Source organism: Vicugna pacos, unplaced genomic scaffold (assembly GCF_048564905.1).
Source record: "Vicugna pacos unplaced genomic scaffold, VicPac4 scaffold_19, whole genome shotgun sequence".
Taxonomy (NCBI): Eukaryota; Metazoa; Chordata; class Mammalia; order Artiodactyla; family Camelidae; genus Vicugna; species Vicugna pacos.
In genome coordinates this window covers 56143864-56159666 of record NW_027328740.1, presented here as the reverse complement: position 1 = coordinate 56159666, position 15803 = coordinate 56143864, and the positions used below count along the sequence as shown (strand labels likewise).

General features: G+C 34.6%; 2 pseudogenes; both read left to right on the top strand.

Annotated features, from left to right (window-relative positions):
- The first annotated feature begins 5641 nt into the window (after positions 1–5641).
- Positions 5642–6551, top strand: LOC140693331 (olfactory receptor 8K1-like; annotated as a pseudogene).
- A 3243-nt stretch (positions 6552–9794) lies between these two features.
- On the top strand, positions 9795–15447 carry LOC102533406 (olfactory receptor 8U9-like; annotated as a pseudogene).
- The last annotated feature ends 356 nt before the right edge of the window (positions 15448–15803 follow it).

Here is a 15803-nt window from a genome sequence, read left to right as displayed (position 1 = left end):
ACTCCCAGAACTTTCACCTGATAGGGAGGAGTTTCTGCCTTGGCCCATTTGGACTGGGCAGGCTAAAGCCGAGCATTCTATTACATTGTAGTAATTCTATCCAGCATTTTGCCTGATTGAGCATGTTGAACTCCAATGACTCCTCCAACTGATAATCATGCTTACAGAGTTCCAGGTTTTCATGGAGAAGAAACTGAATGTGAAAGGAAGGGAATCCAGGTGGATTGAGATAAAGCAGGTTCATTATCTTCAACCAGAGTGGTTCCACTTAGTTTTACTGACTTCCTACATAAATTTTATAAAATGCAGAGGGTGACACTATCACTGAAATATTTTAAAATTCCAGTGTTATTCTCTTTATATACACTTTTGTATGATTTGAGAGCACTGCAAGAATTCTCAGACAAAAATGGAAGTGTATGAAAGAAAAATTGGGATATGATTGTGTAGATGAAATTAAGTCTAACATTTCTCTGTTAACACCAATATGGATTTTTCTAAATCAATGGACATGTTCCAAATATTTATGACCCTTTAGAGTCTCATATGTCATAATAGAGCATGTGTTTCATTTGACTACCCTTTCTTGGGAAGTAAAAGATTCTGTCATTTATTTTAGTTTCAAAATCAGATGTGGAAATTATTATTCTTTGTCCTATTACTAAGAAAACATCCATTCTGTCTTTGTTCAGGTGACACTAAATGAAACTAATAACAACCCCTCTGCTTTTTCCCAGAAAATCTAACTGGACTAAATGGGCCAGCAGAATCTATCATTGTTGACTGAATTCATTCTGATGGGAGTCACAAGGCAGCCTGAACTGCAGGTCCCCCTTTTTGGGGTCTTCCTCATCATCTACACAGTCACAGTGGTGGGCAATCTTGGCATGATTATCTTGACCCAAGTGGATTCTCATATACACACACCTATGTGTTTTTTTTTATCAAACATCTGCCTTTCATTGATCTTGGTAATTCTACTGTCATTTGTCCCAAGATGCTGGTAAGTTTTGTTGTGGATCAAAATACCATATCCTATTATGCATATGTCACACAGTTGGCTTTCTTTCTTATGTTCTTTATCAGTGAATTTTTTATCCTGTCACCCATGGCCTATGACTGCTATTTGGCCATCTGTCACCCCCTGTGCTACAGTGTCATCATGTCCTGGAGACTTTGTCATGTGCTGGTGGGCATCCTGCTATCCTACGTACTGATTCTGATTCCCATATTTCAAATGCATTCTGCAGAGGGCAGGAAAAAAGCTTTCTCTACGTGTGGTTCACATCTGACGGTGGTGGTTGTGTTCTGTGGATCTCTGCTCTTTACGTACATGGAGCCTAACTCCACTCAATCCTTCCATACTGATAAAATGGCTTCCGTGTTTTACACTCTAGTGATCCTGATGTTTAACCCCTTCATCTACAGCTTAAGGAATAAAGAAGTAAAAAACACCTTTTATAGAATCTTTAAGAATCAATGCAATCTTTGTATCTAATATCCAATATGGAATATTGTTTTAATAAACTATGATAAAGGCAAATGTTACTTGATAATATTTCTAATAAATATAATTGCATTCTTTTTTGGCTCCAGAGCAAAGGCTAATTAAAATGCACAGAAAAATGCATTGTTTTGCTTATATTCAGCCAAATGAATCTTCATATTTTAGATCTCAATTAAATGTCACTCATTCCCCAAAATCCCAACATTCCTTGCTGTTGATTCAATGTTTCCTTTAATGATTCCACAGAATCCCCCATCTCTGCCAACAGAAACAATTATTAAACTCTATGTCAGCAAACTGTGTTTGTTTCTGTCAGGTATTTTTTTTTCTTTATGGCAGGTATATTTTCAATCATGTTTTCATTGTATTTTCTGCACATCAGTGTAAACAGTAATCCTCTTAAAGACAGCAGATAATTGGATCATGATTTTTTTTAATTCATTCTACTAGTCTCTGCCTTTGGAGACTTTAATCCATTTACATTTAAAGTAACAATATTACAAGGTTTCTTTGAGTTTCTTACTGAACATTAATTTTGGCATGCCTACAATGAAAGTCCACAAACCTATTAAAAAAGAATAATCACAGAATTATAAGCTGAATAATTCCAGAGATGACAAAGCCCAGGAAGACATTAGAGTTACAAAAAGCCAGAAAGCAGAATTTTTGTTCAGCACTTGGGCATCCAGTATAGAGGATCTCAGAGGTAAAATCTACTGTAGACTTCTACTCATACAATTTGAAAACAAGTCCTAAACAGAGCCACCAAGTCCCTGTTTAAAATGTTTAACATTCTTTTAAGAAGACAGAAAAAAATACAATGCTTATTAACATAAAAATTCACAATATTTAGCATTCAATCCCAAATACTAGAAATATGTGAAAGCAGGAACATGTGATCTCATCCAGGAGATGATTAAAATAGATTCTTAAATGACAGTGATGATAGAATTATTGAGCAAGGACTTTAAATTTATTATAAATATGTTCAACATACTGAATAACTTAATTAAAACACTAACTTTTTGAGGAGGCAAAAAAAGATTAAAAATAACCTAATGGGACTTCAGAAGATGAAAATAGAGTACTAGATATAAACTAATATTTGCTGAATAAGAGTAACAGCAGATTATACAGTGAAAAAAACAATAACTGCTCTTAAACACATCACAATAGAGGTTACCTAAAATAAAGCCAGAGAGAAATAAAAATACTGAATAAATACCATGAAAATAGTCTTAGTGATCTGTAGAAAAATAACAAGCTACATACTGTACATTTAAGTGTAGATCCAAGAGGGAAGAATACATAACATGGTGCAGCAAAACCACTGGAAGAATGTTGACAGAATTTAAAAAAGAAAGAAACCCTATAACCCAAGGTATAAGAAGCTAAAATAATTCTAAGCAGGATAAACAGAAAGGAAATTATACCAAATCACATCACATAAAATGTCTGAAAACCAATGATAAAGAGAAATCCTTAGAATTCAACTTATAATTGTCAACCTATAGGTTGACATAAGGATTATATATCCATCAAAATTATTCTTGGTTAATGGACACTGTATTATCAAATATTGTATATTCTTTTTCTACAAAGTCATTTGTTCATTTGCTCGTGCATTTTGTGTGCATGTGTGTGTGATACACCTAATATGCGTATTATATTGTGTAACTGAGATGCTGACACAGTTATACTTAGGTTTTTCAGTGTTTAGTGATGTATAATTTATTTCATTAGACCCAGGCATGAAATAATTTTTATTTTTCCTAGTAGAACATTTGGAGAATAATTAACAGGTATTTAAGTCACCCTCCCTCAGGTAATTATGTACTTTTTTTTTTATCCTTGAACCAGATCATAACTTTAACAAAATGAGTCTCAAGGGGATAGAAAAACACTTAAAAACATTCTGCAACAGACAATGAGGATTAAAACAGTTGAAAGTCAAAGCAGATTCTTCAGCAAGGTGAGTAGAAACACTGGTCTTCAACAACTTCTCAGGACATACAGCTTAAACTCAATCATCACCATAGACCTTGAAGGGTGTTAAGTTCTGCAAAACTGTTTCTCACCTTGCAATGTACTTTCCGGTCATCAGTAGGACTCATGTGCAGGACAGATCTGTTATATCATCTCTGATACTCTGTTCTGTGCATTTAGATCATCTCAGTTTTTCAAATAAACTTAATGCTTCAGTTATTTATCTTAACAAGAAACTTTTTCTATACTAATTCAACTGGTGTCCCTCCTGTCCCACTTTCCTTTCCTCTGTGCTTAGGGTGATCTTAATAAAGCAGAAGAATGTCTCTGTGTTTATGAGGATATATTCTGAAGACAGAATAACTTTTATTAATACCACTTATTACCTGAGTAACATTAGTTATTTCACTTCCTGTGCCCCAGTTTCCTTGACACTCAGATGGATTATGCTAATACAGTTGACCTTCAAACAACATGGGTTTGAACTGCACTATCCACTTACATGCAGATTTTTTTTCAGTACGTATGCTACTGTGTTCATCAGTGATGGTTTGTTGAACTTGCAGATGCAGAATCCCCTGTGGATATGGAAGATGGCTTTAAGGTTTAAGCATTTGCAGATGTTGGTATCTACAGCAGGTCCTGGAATCAATCCCCTGTGAAAACAGACAGCTGACTATACTGTTTATTTCCTAGAGTGATTGTGTGGATCATATGATTTAATATATGTGAAGTGCTTGGGTAAATGCCTGGCATTTAATGAGTTCTCTATCAGTGCTTGATATTCATTTGTATTCTTCTTTCCAGTGGGTCTCTTTACATCAATTTCCATAATCCATCAACATTAAGAAATAATCAGAGTGGCAAGCCCTCTTTATGCAGATGAGGGATGTGTGATTGGAAGACCAATCAAGGTGACTCAATAGTCAGAAACAACTGATGTGGCAAATGAGGACAAAGATACTAATAGCAAAACTCTGAAACTATAATACTACAGCATTGGATCTTGTGTTGGGAAAATAAGCTAGGCTACATTCAGTGAGAAGTACTGAAATCTGTACTCAGTACTCGGAGGTTTTTCTGATCACCGTCTTACTTGTCACTCCAAACGTTTAGAAAGTCTTTTTGTGTCTTGCAACTTTAAACAGATATGATGATTGTTAATAACATAAGGTTTATGGTTTGGGTGTAGATTTTTTCTTTTACAAATTACTTGGAAACTTTTAAAACCTGAAATATAATAAGTCACTTGATATAGTTCAAAAGACTTGGGTAAAAAAGAAGGAGGCCATAGTAGCCATCTCAAAAAAAATCTTCAAAATGTCTTGCCCCCTTATAACATGCTTTACCAAAGTTTTAATGAATTTGTGTTTCACATTGGTCTCAGCCTATTGGTAGTGATTCTATCAACTAGGAATGCCTGTGGGCACTCAAGTGCCCCTTAATATTTGTAGTGGGCCCCCACAGACATTTCCCCAACCAGAGCTAGTTTGTAGTGACTAGACCAGCCCTTGTGAATTTTATTACAATTGCAGGATGCACCTAAGCAACAATTTTCAGGGAACTTTAGAAAAACAAGATTTATTGCACACATTCTGGTGGGTACGTGGCATACTCAGGGCCAGGCAGAGAGGCTGCGGAGAGAGGAAGAGAGAGAGAGAATACCATGAGTTCTGGCTAGATTGTGGTCAAGGGTGGGGCACACCTATATTCACTTTTTAATGGTGCATTAAAAACATGAGTAGGAATTAAAATGCAGGAAGGGAAAAGCAGGGCCAATCAAGCAGTCAGTTACCTACATTATCTAGGGTTTTCTAAAAGAGAAGTTAAGAGACAGAGCAGGCTGGCTACCTGATTGTGTAGCTGGACATACATTTATTTGAGGTGGATGTCTTTGAAATGGAGTGACTCAGCAGTCAAAAGCTTAATGTCAGGAACTTACATTACAATCAAAAAAGCTAATCATTAGGCCCTTTCACTGCAGTGTGAATGTAGATGTGTACAGTTTTGACCTGATGGGAAGAAGAATCTTTATTTACAATTTGAGACAATGAAAAATGACTTTATCTCATGCACCATGTATGAAATTCTCTTAGAAGATAGCATCTCAAGTATAATCAATATTGATTTTACACACAGGTTACCAGGATGAACCACATGGAGAAACATAACCATACTGCAGTATCCAAAGTGATAGGATTTATTCTTCTGGGGCTCACTGACAGCCCAGGGCTGCAGGCGCCTGTTTTTGGAATCTTCCTAGTCATATATTGGTCACAGTGTTGGGCAATCTGGGCATGGTTATATTGACTCATTTGGACTCCAAGCTACATACTCCCACGTACTTTTTCCTTAGACATTTGTCAATTACTGATCTTGGTTACTCCACTGTCATTGGCCCCAAAATGATGGTCAACATTGTGGTGCACAAAAATACAATGTCCTACTATTCATGTGCCACCCAGCTAACCTTCTTTGAGGTTTTCATCATCACTGAACTGTTCATCCTATCAGCAATGGCCTATGATCGCTACATCACCATCTGCAAGCCTCTTCTCTACAGGGTCATCATGGCAGAGAAAGTGTGTTGGGGGCTGGTACTTACTCCCTGTCTCTATGACACATTTGTGTCACTATTTCTCACCATTAAGTTATTTCAGTCGTTCTGTGACTCTAACATTATCAGTTACTTTTACTGTGACTGCTCTGCTCTGACACACATGAGTTACAACTGATCATTTTGATCTTTTCAGGGTGCAATTTGCTCTCTTCCCTCTTGGTTGTTCTTGTGACTTACATGTTTATTCTTGTGACCATTCTCAGAATGAACTCAACGGAGGGAAGATACAAAGCCTTCTCCACTTGCAGTTCCCATCTGACAGTGGTGGTCGTGTTCTATGGGACGTTATTGTTTATTTACCTGCAACCCAAATCCAGCCATGCTTTTGCTATTGATAAAATGGCCTCTGTGTTTTACACCCTAGTGATTCCTATGCTGAATTCATAGATCTATAGCCTGAGGAACAAAGAAGTAAAAGATGCTCTGAAGAGAACTTAAACCAATCGATGCAAAATTCGCCATTAATATCTTAATATTCAGTTACAAAAGTAGAACCAACAATTGTTGTTTAATATCCTGTCACTCTGATTATAGTATCAAAAAGTGGGAATGTTTTATGAGATTGCTTTTCTCTTTTTCTGAATAAAACACTTTCTCTTAAAACTCCTGTACTATTTTCCACTTCAATTGAATAAATATTGCAGCCAGATAATTTTCAAGGTCATATTGGAACTTAAATTGTTTTAGACATAAGGCAGATTATGCCAAATTTTTGCTCAAATTTTGACTTGCAGAAGTGAAAGAAAAAGTCTTAGTCAACATGAGTACCATTAACCAGAAAATTAGTAATGTGTATGTTATAGCAGTCACTGTAAATTAAATATAAATAAAATTAGACCTTGAAAAGTGTGTGGGTCAGACAAGAGGCAAGAAAGTAATGAAATCTCTGATTATGACACAACATGAATGAGGTGCTTTAAGAATCTGAGCTGAAGTAGAAACAAAGCATGAACTTCAGAATGGACTTTTCAATCTGATTGTATTCATATGTTTTAATCTCAAGGATGGAATGAGCATATGGGAAGTTTTTTTTTTAATTAAGAACCATGAGAAAAATTTTGGCTAACTCTGGGTCTCCCATAGGCCATCAAACTATAGCTAACTTTGGTTTATAGCCTCACAACAAACAAGTTAAAATTGGCAAACACAAGAAAAGTAAATTATCTGGTCATTTACTAAAATGACATCAATCTTTTGAAAATCTTTAGCAGCGATAAATAAGATTAGAGATGACTGACACACTCTAGGGTTAATTGCACTTTTATCACGTCTATTTTGTCTTCTTCATGGTCTTGTATATACACAGAGCCAACATTTTGAATGGACTCTGCTAACAACACTTTTTTCCAATTGTGTACTTACTCAGCAAACAAACGGATTCCATACATCTTAGTGTTCTCTTTGTTGTTTGAGATGGTCTTTTTAAAGTTTTTAAATTATATACACTACCCCAGTCATGCTTGCTTCAATCTATGTCAGCATTTAAATAGAAAATTGTGGGGAAGTAAATCAAAATATGAACTAGGGTCTCTTTATCCCAGATCTATGCATTTTGTTTATTTTGTCCCTTTTTTAATATACTGTGTTTTACTTTATTGAGAGTTCATCTTAAGTGTTCTCACCACAAAAGAAAAAAAAATTATCTATGTGAGGTAATGGATATGTTAATTAGCTAATTATAATAATCACCTTTATATACATATATCAGAATATCATATTGTACACTGGAAATACATACAAATTTTATTTATCAATTATAACCTCTAGAAAGCTGGAAAATATTTTAAAATTTAAATAGAAAAGAAATAAAACATAAATTGAGCAAAATAAAATAAATGCAAAATTGCATTCTCCAAAAATATCAATTTTGTTTACCATGGTAGTTTTCAATCCTGTCCCTAAGCGTGTTAACTGTTATAAATAAATTTTATTTTCTAGAGTAATAGTTTATATTATACTGCAAGTACTTTTTTGGTCACATTTATTTCTTTATCAAATTACAGCATTTCCATTACTTTTTACAATCTACAAATACAGTTTATTAATATTAATAGCATTTTGCACTATCATTCATACAGAAAGAACTTTTAGAAAATCCTAATACATTATATTCCCTACAACTTACTTTTCTAACTTGAGAATTCATTGTTGGCATTTTTCTTGGCCAATAAAGATTAATTTTTTTTTTCATTTTTAACACCAGCATACAACAGTGGAGTCCAGATTAATTACTTTGTATTTGACCATTCTTTAACTGATGGACACTTGGTTGTTTGCAGGTTTTTATTTCTTTTGCCACTACAAAAAATGTGGTAATAAATAGCTTTGTGCTTATAACATATGATTGCTTTTTATTTCTAAAATAAATCCATAAGTGTTCTTCCACATTCTATGTGTTGCTGGGTGAATGGTTTACAAATTTGCATAATAATTTGAAATAAAAAAATAAAGCACTAAGAAAAAGTATTATGCACTGTGATTTTTCTTCCACGATTTAAAAAAATTCAAGAAGGGATACTAATATTTACTAACATATTGTTTTCATTGTGTGATGATAAAATTGCAAAGTGGCGATAATAGGTGAGTAACAGCAGCTGTTATATATTGTAGATACAGTGTGAATGTATCCACTCTAAAATGTTCCCTTCTTTTTAAACTTCACTAAGGTCATAGTCTTAATTACCACAAAACACGTATTTCATCATAATTATAATGATGAATAGTTTAGAAATAATGTTTCCAACCTATGTAAAGTCCCTTAGCATCTGTCCAATCACACCTCTTCCTCAGGTAGAACTTCTCATGTTCTTATGTTTATATTCACCACATATGTAATTAATGGCTTGATGCAACAAAAGCCTTTAGTTAGGAAATTGGAATACATTTATATTAATTTTTAAATGGTAATAATTGTAAGGCCTTAATGACTCAACTGCATTCACTCAACCTCTAGTTATTTCTAAAAGTCCTTGTGATTGGTTCCCTGACTCGGGAATGATTTCTTCAATTCCTATCTAATTACTCCTCTATTAGGACAGCAAAGTATACTCTTTCTTGATGGAACTTTCTCAAACACTTCAAGTTTCCCACATGTAACAGGGAACCATTCTGACTTCAAGGTGTTGGAAAGAGACATCTCCAAAAGGAAAAATTATCTCTTTTTAATACTTTATCCTCACCCTCTGAGTGACTCATCCCTTAAATTAACTCTACAGTATTTAGACCAAAGTATACCTTTCAATGAGACTTAATTTTAAGTTTGAAATCAATTTTAATATTAAAATAATTTAATAACTGCTACTAAATGTGACCACTCTCGAAGTGAGTGGGCAAGTCTTGACCTATGCTCAAGGTGTAAAGTCAAGGTCAGTCATGTCCGGCTTTAGGTCTGTTTCCATTTAGCAAAGAGAAGACCCAGAACATCTGAAACAATTTCAAAGAAGAACAAAGTGAAAGAACTTACATGGACGATTTCAAGACTATAAATTTATAATAATCAAAGTAGAGAAATATATGATAGAAATAGATACACAGAGGAATGGAACAGAGTACAGAGTCCAAAAGATGTGCACATGTGTGTATTCAATTGACTATCAGCCAAGAAACAAAAGTAAGCCAATGGGCTCCAAGATACACACAAATGTCCTCTATAAGTTAATGACTACAAGACAACCTAAGAAAATGGGGAAGAGACCTGAAAAAAACACTTCAGAGAAGAGGTATGTATGGTAAATAAACACATTCAAAAAGGTCTAACATCTAACAGAGAAATGAAATTACAATAACACTGAAATTCTATTTCTCCACCAACTAGTGTGGGTAAAGTGAAAAATACTAGATTATCAAATACAAAGTATCATATTGGTAACTAGGTTCAGCTCCTAAATTTACCATATATTGCTGACTGGAGTGTACAAAGTACTTTACTTTGGGAAATATTTCAGCAGTTTTAAGTCAACAAACATATGACCACATTACTACTATATTACCCAGGAATTCCCTTCACAGATTCTTATCTTTTTTAAGGATAGATTTAAATCCTGTTTTTGAGTAAAAACATTATGAACAATTATGACAGCAATCAGTAAATGATAGCAACTCAAAAATGAGGGGATACTAGGGTGGTTCTTCAAACACGAGAGCAATGCTAATTGATCTCTAGCAGTCTGTGGGCTCCCTCTGGGGTGTGGTCTGTAACTTTCCTGATGATCTTACATCAGACCCTGAGTAAGATCCCTTAGGGTAGGTCATTAATAAAACCCTGCAGTTCACTGCTGCACAAACCCACTTGGAGAAGAAATAGGAACACCTTCTACCCAGATAGTTTTAAAGATTGTTTTTAAAAATTGTGGGGGGTGACAAAAATCTGAATTTTTAAAATCAACTAGAATAGAATAGATTTTAAAATAAAACTCTTTGGGTGACATTTTAGAAATGAGGGTAAAGAGTGTTTCTTCTAATTTTATTTCAGCTGTATAAGTAGGTGCTTTTATATGATATACATTTTATTAGTTTGGTGTAAAAATTTGAGATCTCTAAAATAGAATCTATTCAATCATTTGGACAAGTCAGGCACTTAATTGATTATATTGTAAACTATGTCTAAACTGTTTTCATTTTTGCAAAAGCTAGTCATTTTACCCAGAATGAGAGGTGAGCACCTTATAATTGTCATCACTACATCCCTTAATATATTTGAAATAACTAAAGAACATTAATTATGAGCAGGAGAAATAAATTGAAATTTTATTACCAAAATTAACCTTTAATTCCCCATTGCCAAGCATCTAGAAGGGGCTACTTTAGGAAATGAATCAAAAAGTCATGGTTTCTACCTATGGAGTCTACAGTCTCTCCAAAAAACAAATATGGAAACAGATGGAAACCATAAATGATATGCAAATAATTTATGCATAAAATGTTTCCAGAATGCAAAAATGAAAACTGGTAGGTAACAGAGCATGGGAATTGGAATTTAGGGAGATCTTTACAGGAACAATGGGATTTTGAAAGGCTTTGAAGGATAAATAGGCGTTTTTCATCCAACCCTTCATTCACCACTCATCTGGTAGAGATGAGCACAGGAAAAAGAACATATGAAGCAGGGATGCATGTACAGTCTTCTTATTGTAACTGAGGACCACAAAACAATTATTCTAATTAGATCAATGTGTGTTGGCTGTGACACAAGAGAAAACATGTAAATGGAAGTTGAAGATAAAATATCATGGGTTAGATGCTAAAAGATCATATGTAATATACTTTCAAATACATTTGCATTCATTTACATGTGCCACCTTTAAGATAAGATGAAATGGCATATTGAAGTTCTTACAGCTGCTGAACAGAGGAGTCTTAGCTGGTATTATGGGCCTTGTAAGCCAAATTTCTAATCAAACAGTTGCATGATTATTTCAAAATGGAATTTATATATTGTGGGATCACTAACTAAGCTTTTAAATACTCCCATGACCTACTCATGTCACATAATGATCAATAGCATCAGAGATTGTCCTCTTAACCATAGAAAGTTGTAGACACTTGCACAAAGACACAGCTAAAAATTATTTTTGATTTTGACATTCATGCTTTATGAAGAACATCTACCTTCTCCTGATGTATCCTTACATCTGTTTCCTGACATAAGAAAATGTATCAGGTAGGCTATATATTCCTTTGTTAATTTATTCTTTGTTGAGACTATAATTGAAGAGCTAAAAATAAAAATGAGACAATCTTCTATGTCTTTAATTTAACATATATATTGCATATAAATCTTTAACTACAGATGTCTGCATCCAACAGATAAAAATTGTCTGTGTCTTGTTGTATAATTTTCATGTTCTAATATCTTACCCTGACCAATAAGTACTGCCTACCTCACTACCAGTGAATTTTAAAAGTGATTACTCTGACTTCACCCAGCATCAACATTTTACTAGATCAGGGGAGCAATTTTAACATAATATTTTCTATTTTAAAATCTACTCATGTAGGCAATGCGCAGACACATTATTTTATATTAATGTTTGCATTTTTTAGATATAAAATAGCACAATTTACAGATTGAGAAACTGAGGGACAAAGGAATTTTTGACATTCTAAAATTACTGTGACTAGAGGGTGATGGAGCCACTTAAATATAGATCTCCCAATTTTATTCATGGTTCTTTCCACTGTATCCCACTTGGTACACATATCAATGAAATGATAGTTTTCAGTAGTTACCTGTCATTCAAAAAGCAAGTGTTCATTACAGAAATTCCATAGTATTTCCTTCTCATAAATACAACAGTATAAGTGAGCTTAAATGGAAATTTTACATTTATTTTCCAAGAAGGAGTGTGCCTCTGTTATTTCTTTCAGTAAGCAAACCAAGAAAGCCTGAGTAACTTCATTAAGAAACACACTCACTAGTACATAACATCACCATGATTCAAACTCTAATCTCATATTTTTTAAAGGTATGCCCTACTACTGTTTGATATAAAAGATCATTATCAACATGATAAAATAAATGCTTCTAATGTAGCACGAGTAGAAATGAATCAGAATGCATGGGCTGATGATTCTGCAAGTCTAATTTCTAGCATGTGCAGTGCAATTTATGTTTTCTTAAAACTGTTTTTAAATTTTTGTGTGGAGAAAGAGGGATAAATATGACATGAGACATTATGGGATATACTAACAAGAAAATGTATAGCAATAAACAAAACTCATATATAATTATCCTGTTCTGTCCTAAATTGAAGCTTATATTGATTTTTATATTTCAGTTATGAACAACAGACAAAAAGGATAGGTAAAATGAATGAAGTTAATCCATTTCAAATGTCAACTTAAAAAAGAGAGAGAAACTGAAGTAAGCTTAAAGTTGTACAAAATGGGTTGGTTTGGGAATAGTTTGAGCTGTAATTTGGGAAACATAAATCTCTAGCAAGCTACAAACAAATCCATTGAGAGTTTAGGGTAGGCTGTATTTATGGAGTGGGTATAAACAAGGGGGAGTTCAATCAGAGTCAGTTAAAACAAACATATCTGGGTGCATTCTCCAAAAAACTTAAATTTAAACTTAAAAAAAAACAAAACAGAGACCATCCTTGATATGTTCATGGCAAATTTCTACCACTTACTATTCACTCACTTTGCTCTGGCTGTTTCTGAGTTTTTCACAAGTCCAAGCAGCAAGTTTATGGGCTCGGGGATGAGGAGAGATTCTTGGATAAATTTTGGTGTTTGGTACATCAGGCATTTACAAGAAATCAGCCTGTCACTCCCCACTAGTACTTACCTTCTGTTTGCTTGAGGACATATGTGTGATTTTCCACTTTCTATCCTCCAGTTTCATTTTAGATTGAAATTCTGTCACAAAAGTAGCACAGTAAAAACATGAAAATTAATATAAAAACAATCCAAATCTGTATGTGTTTAGTTTGGAGCCATGTACATTGATATAATTTTATTAGAAAGTAAATATCACCTTTATTGTAACTAAGCAAAATGTTTTTAAAATTTGAAGGTTTTCATTGAATTTGATCAGTTCAGTTGATGCTTTACATAGAAAGATGTCTGTGAAACATTGTATTAACATATGCTTGGCGAAGTCTAGGCAATGTACCAATGGAATAAATCAGGAATATTGAGAACTTAATAGTGGGTGGGTTGCTGCCTCAGAAAAACACAAGTTTGAATCCCAGCTGTGCTAAGACTGGCTGTCTGATCATACTCCAGGTGCATAATCTCTCAGACTTCTTTCTCCATCTGTAGAATGGGCATATAAGAAACAAAGTAAATAATCAGCCTGCAAAGCTTGTGATAGCATCTTTCATAAAATTACCTATTTCCAGCATTTGCATTAACACAATTATGAAGAATCTGTAGTAACGTATGGTGACTTCTTTGCAATAAGTAATGGTATACAAAAGATAAATATAGCATTGAAGCAATGTGGAGTTTGTATCACATGGGCAAGTCTGTCTGGGTAATATCACTGCAGAAGATTCAAATTCCTTTATGTCCTCAATGTTAGGACTTTTTTTGAAAAAAACAATAGTTCAAAATTTTGAAAAATTGATGGTAAAATTCAAATAATATAAAGTCAAGAGCTTTGAAAAGAGAGCCAGTGTGGACTGAATCATATCCCATGGCTCTTAACTTTAAATACAATTGCCTTTGGGGGAAAAAATGTGCCTTTCCTACAAAAGATTTCTTTTTGATCTTTGTCCCATCCCCAGGCTTCAAGGATGCTAATAACTTTAATATTAGCATTTTCCTGTTAACAATTAAATGGCTTTAAAGGATATTACAATTTAAATTTTATTTAATTAAGCTAGATTTATTTTCTCCTCTCTTCATCCAGACATACTGAAGACGTGTGACCCAGATCAACCGCATGCAGGTGATAGAGTTCATTCTCGTGGGCCTCACGGATTGTCAGGAGGTGAAGATGCCCCTCTTTGTGCTGCTCTTTTCCATCTACCTCTTCACAGTAGTATGCAACCTGGGTCTGATCCTGGTCATTAGAAAGGATGCAAGACTCAACACACCAATGTACTTCTTTCTTAGCAAACTGGCTTTTGTTGATTTCTGTTATGCTTCTGTCATCACACCCAAGATGCTTGGGAACTTCTTGTACCAATAGAACGTGATCTCCTTCAATGCATGTGCTGCTCAATTAGGCTGTTTCCTGGCTTGCATGACAGCTGAGTGTTTGCTCCTGGCTTCCATGGCCTATGACCTCTACATGGCCATTTATAACACTTTCCTCTAAACAGTTGTGATGTCCCCAAGAATCTGCATCCAGCTTGTGGCTGCCCCCTACAGCTACAGCTTCCTGGTCACCCTGCTCCATACTATCCTCATCTTTCATCTCTCCTATTGCCACTCCAAAATCCATAACCATTTCTACTGTGATGACGTGCCTCTCCTCAGGCTGATGTGCTCAGGCACTCATGCCAAGCAGCTGTGGATCTTTGTCTGTGCTGGTACCAAGTTCATTTCCTCCCTTCTGGTTGTCTCTGTCTCCTACTTGTACATCATCTCTGCCATCCTGAGGATGTGCTCAGCTGAGGGGAGACACAAGGCTTTCTCCATGTGTAGCTCCCACATGCTGGCAGTCACCATATTCTACGGGTCCCTCATCTTCATGTACTTACAGCCAAGCTCTCACCATTCCCTGGACACAGACAAGATGGCCTCTGTCTTCTACACGGTGATCATTCCCATGCTGAACCCTTTAATCTACAGCCTTAGGAACAAGGAAGTGGTGGATGCCTTGAAAAAAGGGGTCATCAGTAGAAACCAGGCTTTTATGTTCATGAAGTTAAGAAAGTGACTTCAATAAATAAAAATGGAATTTCCTTCATGATTTTTTCTCTTAAAAAAATTAGAATGCCTCTTCCTAATATGTGATTTCTACTTATCTGTTCACTGTACAATAAAATTTTCTATAGATTTTTACTTAGAATGAGATTTCAGACATGAGAGTAACCATAAGAAGTCATGTCCATTCTCTTACTTTTCAAATTAAAATGCATTTAAAATAATTAATTATCTGGTCCATAGGAATTTATGCCAATTTTCCTGTTTCTCAAATGAAGAATTGCACGAAAAGCTATTATCTGTTTATATAACTAGTATAGAACAAAAGTTCAGCCTCTCCACCCGTCCAACATCCCCAGTTCAGAATTC